The following is an 11,199-nucleotide window of genomic DNA, read 5'->3' as shown; positions in this document are numbered from 1 at the left end:
TCTTACAACTGTAGGACTTGTCGGAGACTTCATATCTCTCGACCCGGGCATGAGCTTGGAAAACCATTTTCAGCTCTTTGAACATCTCATATGCTCCGTGCTGCTCAAAATGCTTTTGTAGCCCCAGTTCTAAACTGTAAAGCATGCCGCACTGAACCAGGGAGTAATCATCACTACGCGACTGCCAGGCGTTCATAACATCTTGAGTTGCTAGGAAAATGGGTGCGTCACCTAGCGGTGCTTCAAGGACATATGCTTTCTTGGTAGTTATGAGGATGATCCTCAAGTTATGGACCCAATCCGTATAGTTGCTACCATCGTCTTTTAGCTTGGTTTTCTCTAGGAATGCGTTGAATTTGAGGGCAACATTAGCGTGGGCCATTTGATCTACAAGATATATTGTAAAGACATTTTAGACTAAGTTCATGATAATTAAGTTCATCTAATTAAATTATTTAATGAACTCCCACTTAGATAGACATCCCTCTAGTCATCTAAGTGATACATGATCCGAATCGACTAGGCCGTGTTCGATCATCACGTGAGATGGACTAGTCATCAATGGTGAACATCTCCATGTTGATCGTATCTACTATACGACTCATGTTCGACCTTTCGGTCTCTTGTGTTCCGAGGCCATGTCTGTACATGCTAGGCTCGTCAAGTCAACCTAAGTGTTTTGCATGTGTAAATCTGGCTTACACCCGTTGTATGGAATGTTAGAATCTATCACACTCGATCATCACGTGGTGCTTCGAAACAACGAACCTTTGCAATGGTGCACAGTTAGGGTGAACACTTTTCTTGAAATTTTAGTGAGGGATCATCTTATTTATGCTACTGTCTTTCTAAGCAAATAAGATGTAAACATGAAAAAGCATCACATGCAAATCATAAAGTGATATGATATGGCCAATATCATCTTGCGCCTTTGATCTCCATCTTTGAGACGCGGCATGATCACCATCATCACCGACATGACACCATGATCTCCATCATCGTGTCTTCATGAAGTTGTCTCGCCAACTATTACTTCTACTACTATGTCTAACGGTTAGCAATAAAGTAAAGTAATTACCTGGCATTTTCATTAACACACATGTCATACAATAAATTAAGACAACTCCTATGGCTCCTGCCGGTTGTCATACTCATCGACATGCAAGTCGTGATTCCTATTACAAGAACATGATCAATCTCATACATCACATATGCCATTCATCACATCCTTTTGGCCATATCACATCACATAGCATACCCTGCAAAAACAAGTTAGACGTCCTCTAATTGTTGTTGCATGTTTTACGTGGCTGCTATGGGTTTCTAGCAAGAACGTTTCTTACCTACGCAAAAACCACAATGGTGATATGCCAATTGCTATTTACCCTTCATAAAGACCCTTTTCATCGAATCCGATCTGACTAAAGTGGGAGAGAAAAACACCCGCTAGCCACCTTATGCATCAAGTGCATGTCAGTCGGTGGAACCAGTCTCACATAAGCGTACGTGTAAGGTCGGTCCAGGCCGCTTCATCCCACAATGCCGCCGAATCAAGATAAGACTGGTAATGGTAAGAAAATTGAACCAATCATCGCCCACAACTACTTTGTGTTCTACTCGTGCATAGAATCTATGCATAGACCTAGCTCATGATGCCACTGTTGGGGAACGTAGTAATAATTCAAAATTTTCCTACGTGTCACCAAGATCAATCTAGGAGATGCTAGCAACGAGAGAGAGAGAGATAGATAGATAGAGAGAGAGTACATCTTCATACCCTTGAAGATTGCTAAGCGGAAGTGTCACAAGGAACGCAGATGATGGAGTCGTACTCGCGACGATTCAAATTGCGGAAGATCTTATCCAGCGCCGAACGGACGGTTCCTCCGCGTTCAACACACGTACAGCCCGGGGACGTCTCCTCCTTCTTGATCCAGCAAGGGGAGAGGAGAACTTGAGGGAGAGCTCCGGCAACACGACGACGTGGTGGTGGAGCTGGCAGTTCTCCGGCAGGGCTTCGCCAAGCACTACGGAGGAGGAGATGTTGGAGAGGGGGAGGGGCTGTGCTAGGGGAAGGGTGTGGTAGCCCTCCCACCCCCCACTATTTATAGGGGAAGGGGAGAGGGGGCCACCCCCTAGATCCCATCTACAAGGGGGGGGGGCAGCCAAGGGGGGAACTTGCCCCCAAGTCAGGTGGGAGGCGCCCCCACCCCTAGGGTTTCTAACCCTAGGCGCCTAGGGCCCCTTGGGGGGGGGGGCGCACCAGCCCACCAAGGGCTGGTTCCCTCCCTTGTTCAGCCCACTTGGCCCACCGGGGCAGGTGGCCCCACCCGGTGGACCCTCGGACACCTTTCGATGGTCCCGGTACAATACCGATAACCCCCGAAACCATTCCGGCGACTGAAACTAGACTTCCCATATATAAATCTTCACTTCCAGACCATTCCGGAACTCCTCGTGACGTCCGAGATCTCATCCGGGACTCCAAACAACCTTCAGTAAACACATACTATTTCCCATAACGACTCTAGCGTCACTGAACCTTAAGTGTGTAGACCCTATGGGTTCAGGAACAATGCAGACATGACCGAGACATCTCTCCGGCCAATAACCAAAAACGGGATTGGGATACCCATGTTGGCTCCCACATGTTCCACTATGATCTCATTGGATGAACCACGATGTCGAGGATTCAATCAATCCCGTATACAATTTCCTTTGTCTATCGACATGTTACTTGCTCGAGATTCAATCGTCGGTATCACTATACCTCGTTCAATCTCGTTACCGGCAAGTCTCTTTACTCGTTCTGTAACGCATGATCCCATGGATAACTCCTTAGTCACATTGAGCTCGTTATGATGATGCATTACCGAGTGGGCCCAGAGATACCTCTCCGTGACACGGAGTGACAAATCCCAGTCTTGATTCGTGCCAACCCAATAGATACTTTCGGAGATACCTGTAGTGCACCTTTATAGCCACCCAGTTACGTTGTGACATTTGGTACACCCAATGCATTCCTACGGTATCTGGAAGTTACACAATCTCATGGTCTAAGGAAATGATACTTGACATTAGAAAAGCTTTAGCAAATGAACTACACGATCTTGTGCTATGCTTAGGATTGGGTCTTGTCCATCACATCATTCTCCCAATGATGTGATCCCATTATCAATGACATACAATGTCCATGGTTAGGAAACCACGACCATCTATTGATCAACGAGCTAGTCAACTAGAGGCTTACTAGGGATATATTACGATCTATGTATTCACACATGTATTACGGTTTCCGGTTAATACAATTATAGCATGAACAATAGAAAATTATCATGACAAGGAAATATAATAATAACCAATTATTGCCTCTAGGGCATATTTCCAATAGTTTCCAGCACCGGGCATGCGTAGAGGGGGGCCAACGGGAGATGTACACCATATCAGAGGGACTAGTTGTTGGGAAACATAGTAGAAAACAAAAAAATCGCACCTACGATCACCCAAGATCAATGTGAAGATGTATAACGGGTTGGGATTGACGAGGACATGTACTAGGGATAGGGTCACGGGCCTGACCTATAGACCCTACCCAAGGACACCGTGCACTGCATACTAGGCCCCTGGGTCAAGTAACCGTTCATAAGTACTGCAACCTGACCATCACTCAGAAGATAGCAACCACTCGGAGTCTAACAGTCCACTCGACCGGATCATCTCACTCGGAGTACCCGACTCCACTTTGATAGAGAAGACCAGGAGTGTTGGTGCAATATCTGCCTACCTTGTGTTTTGGAGATTGTTGACAAAAACAGATATGGACCGATTTGTTTGCTAGTGCATATAGAGAGAAAAGTCCATACACAACCGAAGAGAATGCTGACTTTGGTGCTGAGTTCGAGGAACTTCATCGAAGTATATCCGTGTTGTAGAGAAGAACATGCTATATTTGTTGAATTCATATAGTAAAGAAGATTGATGTGAATAAATTGACCCCTCAAAAGTTTACTACTGAAGCGAAGCTTTTGATTCGATATTGTCGTCCGAAGAAACTGACTGCAGTGATGGAAGTCGAAGAGAAAGTGACGACGTAGTATTCATTTTGTTGGTCTTCTTTCATTCTTTTGAGTCATAGGACCTCCGTACTATTAAGAGGGGTATAGGTTCTCAATGCTTAAGATCCGCTGTGATGCTTAGCCAAAACCTATGGAAGTTACGAGAGAAATCTCTTTGTGCTCTGAGCAAATACTTGCTAGCAAGAGACTGTGATCTTCTTCGCTGCAAGAGAATTGTCTCAGACCGAGGAGTTAGTATTACTTGCTCCGCAAGCAATGTTACCATTGTGCTCAAATCCGACCATTGGACTCATGTCGTTTGGCCATTAGGTGATCCCGATGTCTAATTTGGTCATTTCCCATCAGGGAAGGCTGCGGCTATAAATTGCCACCCCGTTCCAACATTGTCTATTGGCTGCTCCGCTTGAGATTTCTAAGAAGATTGATTAGCAACCCCTCTCTGAGTGATTTGAGTTTAAGATCCACCGAGAGAAAAATCAAGAGCCCAAACTTAGACAGTGGTTTAGCATCACAGTAGTTATGAGTTAGAGTTCTTGTACCTATTACTCTTGAGAGTTGAGCACTCTCTAGACGGATAGGTTTCCACTCAAGTGTTAAAGAGTTATTGTCTTCACCAAGCTAGATCTTCAGCAACCAAGAGTCGTTGTGGTTCGCGAAGGTCGACTAAAGGTTTGGAGATCGCCGACAAGGATCTACCACGAGTGAAATCAACCCGAGTCTGATCAACTCTGTGTTGAAGGAGAATAGGGCGAAGAGAGTTTATCTTTCGTGTTAAGTCACAACCCCTCCAACTAGACGTAGCCCTTTGGTTGAAGGGTGAACTTGAAATTTGCTTGAATAGTTTTTATACGTGCTTGGTGTCGATAGTTTATCAGATCATTTCATTGTGTTGTAATCTTTGCATATCACTGTGCTCATTCTATTTCATTCTCATCACTTGTATTCATTCGTCGCCACCATATTTCTCGGTTCACCTGTGGTATCATACCATTGTATTGTTTCTCTCTGCATGTCATGTTGTGTAAGTTCTTATTGCATCTTTTTGCATGTTGTATTACTCTCATCGTAGTTAAACCTCTAATTTCCCAAGCTCGTACTGTTATCAATGCTTTCATCGAAGAATTTGCTTCTGACGAAGAAGGTTGATTCTTCTCATTTCCTTCGTTACCTTTATTCCACTATTGTGATTGGGATCAGTTTCAAAACATTCGAAAGAATTTTTGAATCTCCCATTCACCCCCCTCTGGTCAATATACTCTCGGTTCTAACAAGGAGCCTCCCCAAGACCACAACGGTCAGGACGGGCGTCCATCCTCATCAAGTGTAGTTAATACAGACGTTACCAGTAATTGTCTCCCTTAAAACGCCCCTTTAACCCTTGGTTATGGCGGCATTCGTCAGGGTTAGGCGCACTCTATATAAGCCACCCCCAGCTTCATAACAAGGGTTCACATTCTCTTGTAAACTATACACTCGAGTGAATCAAGCTCATGAGCACCGAGACGTAGGGCTATTACCTCCTCCGCGAGGGGCCTGAACTTGAAAATCCGAGTGTAACAACTGCGCCGTAGCTAGACTCTGCCCTCTAATTCGTACCCCTATACACTATTGTCCGACCTATACCCACGGCAGTTGGCGCCCACCGTGGGGCAGGCGTCTAAGTGACTTTCGGTGTAGTTGCGATTTTCTCATCTTCACCATGGTTTCCGGCGGTGGATTGTCATTCAGCGATGAGATCCGTTTCAGCGTCCTCAGCTTCGTCGCTGATGGTTCGGCATGGCTCTAGGAAGCCCCACTAGACGTTGAAGCGCTGTCCATTCGCGGGGCGACACACTTCCATGCAAGTACCTTCGGCATTCTCCTCGCCAGCCGTCGACTCCGTACCAGTCGATAGATCCAGTGGCATCCCTCCGCCCTGCCGTTCGGCGTCACAAGCACTCCGGGCGCTCACGGCTCCAGTGATGGATCAAGCACGTAGTGGCCCTCTGGGTTGCGGCCCTGCAGGTCGCGGCAATCGAGCCCGATGACCCATCCTTGACTTGTTTGGCTCCTTGCATGATTACTCGGATGACACATCCGAGTGCGAGAGTAGCGACCCCGCTGCAGAGGTGCTTATGGCCGGCTCCCAGCATAGCCCGCTCGGGTATCCCCACAGCGGCGCGAGTGTCAACGTCCATTGCACGGCGACATCGATGGTAGCAGGAACCGTCACAATGACGAGTACTACCCCAACCCCTCAACCCACAGCAAAGGGAGGAGTTGCAGCGCAGGAATGAGCAGGCCCTTCGGGCATCCATCGTTGGAAGTTGTGCGCCTGGTCAACTTGGCCAAGCACACTCGTTTGGAGGAGCTCCAGAAGTCACCCGACGATCGCGCACGCATACAACAACAACCCAATTCCAGTCGACGGCAGCGACAACTGTTCTCGAGTGATCTGCAACATGATTACCAGGTATTCTGCATCCCGATTCAGAATTTGGTGACTATCACTTGGATAGCAGATTCCATCCAGCTGTCTCGGTCAGAGGCAGGGGATGGTCTCCGACCAATCAAGGCCATACTCATAGCAGATAAAGAGCAGAATTTGGATGTCTCCCAGTCACACAACAGGATCCATAGCAGACCTGTCTGGGTTAACATTGTCCAGTCAGCTCATAGCCCGGTAGCCTTGAGGAGGAATAGACAGTCGCCTCCACGGCGAGACGGTCGGGTCCACCACCAGGATTAGTACATGGATCAGGGCCGCGATCGGTTTGCATCTCAGCGACACCAGGATGGCCATCATCATATGCCAACACCCCCTCCGAGGGATGACTCGTACATGCCCCGATTGTATGATGATAGACGTCTGTATGGTGATGACCGGAGGGCCAACCCTCCTCGTCACAGTGGTGGTGGTTTCCAAAGGGAACCAGTCGATCTCCGCGGTCCATGGTTCAATGCGAGATCAGTTCTCGCCTAGAATCTGGTTGACAAAGGTAGAGCTCATAGATAGAGTATGGACATAGATCACCCAAGTGGAAGCAGGACATTCATCTCCGGGCCTGAGTGTTTCAGCAGAACCATCAGGGCTGCGGAGATCCCCCCTAACTTCAGATTGGCGGCAGGAATAAGCAAGTTTACCGGTGAGTCCAAACCAGAGACGTGGTTAGAAGATTACCGAGTGGCTGTGCAGATTGCTGGGGGCACTTATTACATAGCTATGAAGCATTTGTCTCTGATGTTGGAAGGGTCAGCTTGGGCTTGGCTCAACCAGCTGACCCCCGCTAACATATACTACTTGGAGGATCTGGCTCGAGTGTTCACCAAAACATTCGAAGGCACATGCAAGTGTCCTGCTGGGATGACTGAATTGCAACACTGTGTTCAGAAGCCAAATGAAACCTTAGGGGATTACATTCAACGTTGGACTACACTGCATCATGTGGTTGAGATGTCACCGAACATTAGGTGGTCTGCAACTTCAAGGCGTGTGTGTCAGATATAGGGAACTCGTCCTGAAGTTTGGTCGGTAAGAGCCCTTGACCATGAGCAGAATGATGGAAATCGCCACTCGGTATGCGAATGGAGAAGAGGAAGACCATATTCGTAATGGTAAGGGAAAGACTAGTGAGCCCAGCCCTGGTAACAATAACCCCAGTCGGAAGCAGAAGCGCAAGGCCGAAGGCTCGGGTCAGGCTGAAGCCGCAGCTTTGGCCAGACAAGCCCAGAATAAAGGGAAAGCCAAAGAGAAGTGGATCATCAAAAAGAAGAAAGACCAGTCAACTCAAGATGTCCTTGATTTGCCGTGCCATATTCACACCAAGAAAGATGAAGAGGGTAACCTGATATTGCCCAAGCATACCACTCGACAATGCAGACTACTAATACAACACTTTCGTGACAGCCGGCTGAGTGATAAGAGTCCGGACAATGATGATGACAAAGACAAGAATGAGACATACCCCACCGTCAACACAACTTTGGTGATCTTTGCAGATGTTGAGAGCAAAAGCCGATTGAAAGTCATTAATTGGGAAGTGAATATGGCCATGCTAGCAACGAAGAAGTTCCTCAACTGGTCGAAGAGCCCCATCACTTTTAATCAATCGGATCACCCTACTTACATAGCCAGCCCTGGGCGGTAGGCACTGGTGGTTGATCCTGTTGTGGGGGGCACTCGGTTGTGTAAGGTCCTCATGGACGATGGAAGCGGACTGAACATACTCTATGTTGAGACCCTAAAGGGAATGGGCATCCCGATGTCCCAACTCAGTGAGAGCAGCATGCAGTTCCGCGGAGTGATCCCTGGCAAGAAAGCAAAGTCACTCGGGCAGATCGCCCTGGATGTGGTCTTTGGGGATGAAGAACTTCCGAAAGGAAAGGCTGACTTTCGAAGTGGTAGACTTCCGCATTGCCTATCATGCTATTCTCGGTCGTCCAGCTTACGCACGCTTCATGGCCCGCCCATGTTATGTGTACCTCAAGTTGAAGATGCCCGACCCTAAAGGTGTGATCACTGTCTCCGGCAATAGGCAACGCGCCAAAGAGTGTTTGCAGCAAGGGTCGAAGATTGCTACTGAACATATGGCTATCGTAGAATTGGAAGAGTACAAGAAAAATGTTGATCCGAGTGATTTGCCGTGCTCCAAGAAACCAGCTGCAAAATCTGCTTTTCAGTTGGCCGACGAGACGAAGCCGGTGCACATTCACCCGGAAGATCTCAATGCTACACCCACCAACATTTCAACAACACTCGACATCAAATAGGAGGCCGCGCTCATCTAGTTCCTCCATGAGAACTGGGATATCTTCACATGGAAGCCATCTGACATGCTAGGTGTACCCATGGGGCTGGCTAAGCACTGTTTGCGAGTCGACCCGAAGGCCAAGCCGGTGAAGGAACACCTTCGTCATTCAACCACATAAAAGAGGAAGGCAATTGGCAAGGAAATAGCTCGGCTTCTCACAACCGAATTCATTCGTGAAGTATACCACTCCAAGTGCCTAGCCAACATCGTCATGGTTTTGAGGAAAGGCAAGTCTCTCCGTATGTGCATTGATTTCAAGCACACTAATCGAGTCCTCCCTAAGGATCATTTTCCGCTCCCCCATATCGACCAGATAGTGGGTTCCACTACGGGGTGTGAGCGTCTATCTTTTCTGGATGCATACTCCGGGTACCACCATATCTGACTGTACGAGCCAGACGAAATAAAAACGACTTTCATCACCCCTTTTGGGTGTTTCTGTTATATCACCATGCCATTTGGTATCAAGAATTCATGCGCCACTTTGATGTGCATGGTTCAGAAGTGTTTGCACACACATATCAGTTGGAACATCAAGGCCTATATGGATGATATTGTGGTCAAGTCTAGAAAAGGTTTCGGCCTACTAGCTGACCTCACTAAGACTTTCACAAATTTGCGAAGGTACGACATCAAGCTGAATCCAGCGAAGTGCACCTTTACAGTACCGGGGGGCAAATTACTCGGATTCCTTGTTTCCAAATAGGGAATAGATACCAACCCCGAGAAAACTCGGTGTCCAGTCTACAAAGTTCAGCGTCCAGTCTACTACATTTCTGAAGTTCTGACTCCGTCCAAGAAGAGATATCCCCGTTACCAGAAGCTTGTCTATGGTATTTACCTGACACCGAAGAAAGTAGCCCATTATTTCCAAGAGCACACGTTATTAATCATCAGTGATGCCCTGTTGTCTGACATCATGAACAATCGGGATCCAACTGGTCGAGTGGAGAAAAGGGCTATTGAGCTCCTACCGTTGGACATCAAATTCGAAGCAAAAAGGCAATCAAGTCCCATGCGTCGGCACATTTCTTGGCTGAATGGACAGAGCAGCAACAACTGACTCAGAGTCACCCGAAACATTGGACCATGTTCTTTGATGGTGCCATGATGCTGAACGGTTTACGTGCCAAGGTGGTCTTAGTGTCTCCAAAAGGTGACCGACTCTGCTATGTCTTGCTGATCCACTTTGATTCCTCCAACAATGGGGCCGAGTATGAAACACTCCTTTATGGGTTACATATGGCCATCCCACTCGGTGTCCATCGCTTGATGGTATACGGTGACTCAGACCCCATGGTGAATCAAGTGATGAAAGAATGGGACGTCAGAAGCCCTGCCATGACAGGATACTACAACATAGTGAGGAAGCTGGAGAAGAAATCCGAAGGTTTGGAGCTTCACCACATCCCTCGGATCAAGAACTAAGCTACTAACGATTTGGCAAAGATTGGATCCACTCAGAAACCCATTCCCAGCAATGTATTCCTCGAACACCCTCATTACTCGGCGGTGAAGGAAGACCCCTTCACTGAAGATCCCTCGCAGGTGGTCGGTCCCTTCGACCTGACTGAAATCGAGGTCCCCGCAATTATTGACCTAGTCATGGAGAATCTGGCGATCACACCCAACTGGACTGTGCCTTACATTGTATACTTGCCCAGGCAAGAACTTCCGGAGGATGAAGTTGAGGCACATCAGATTGTTCATAGGTCCAAAGCTTCACTTTGATGGGTGACCAGCTATACAGGAAAAGCGTCACCGGTGTGGCTCAACGCTGCATTTCCCCAGAAGAAGGTCAATCCCATAAGAGATTCACTCGGGAACTTGTGGGCACCACGCGTCCTCTCAGACAATCATGGCTAATGCTTATCGAGTCGGTTTTTACTGGCCATGCGCCAACGAAGCTGCCCAAGGGATAGTCGAGCGTTGCACCTATTATCAGTTCTATGTGAACTTGCCACATAGACCCAGGTCTGCTTTGAAGACTATCCCACTCGTCTGGCCGTTTGCAGTTTGGGGACTCAACATGGCAGGGCCCCTCAGGGCAGGAGTGAGTGGGTTCACTCATTTGCTTGTTGCAGTCGACAAGTTCACTAAGTGGATCAAAGCCAAGCCCATTAAGAAGTTGGATTCTCGGACAACCATCAAGTTTATGAAAAATTTGGTCTTCAGATACGGAGTCCCCCACAACATCATTACTGACAATGGCTCAAACTTTGACTCTAAAGAGTTTAGAGCATTCTGTGGCACCCAAGACACTCGGGTAGATTACACGTTTGTCACACACCCGCAGTCAAAACGGTTAGGCTAAGAGAGTGAACGACCCGATT

The sequence above is a fragment of the Triticum urartu genome, chromosome 3A (assembly GCF_056163025.1).
Source record: "Triticum urartu cultivar PI428250 chromosome 3A, HENAU_Tu73, whole genome shotgun sequence".
Classification (NCBI taxonomy): Eukaryota; Viridiplantae; Streptophyta; class Magnoliopsida; order Poales; family Poaceae; genus Triticum; species Triticum urartu.
The sequence above is the reverse complement of the archived record's forward strand: the minus strand, read 5'-3'. Positions refer to the sequence as shown.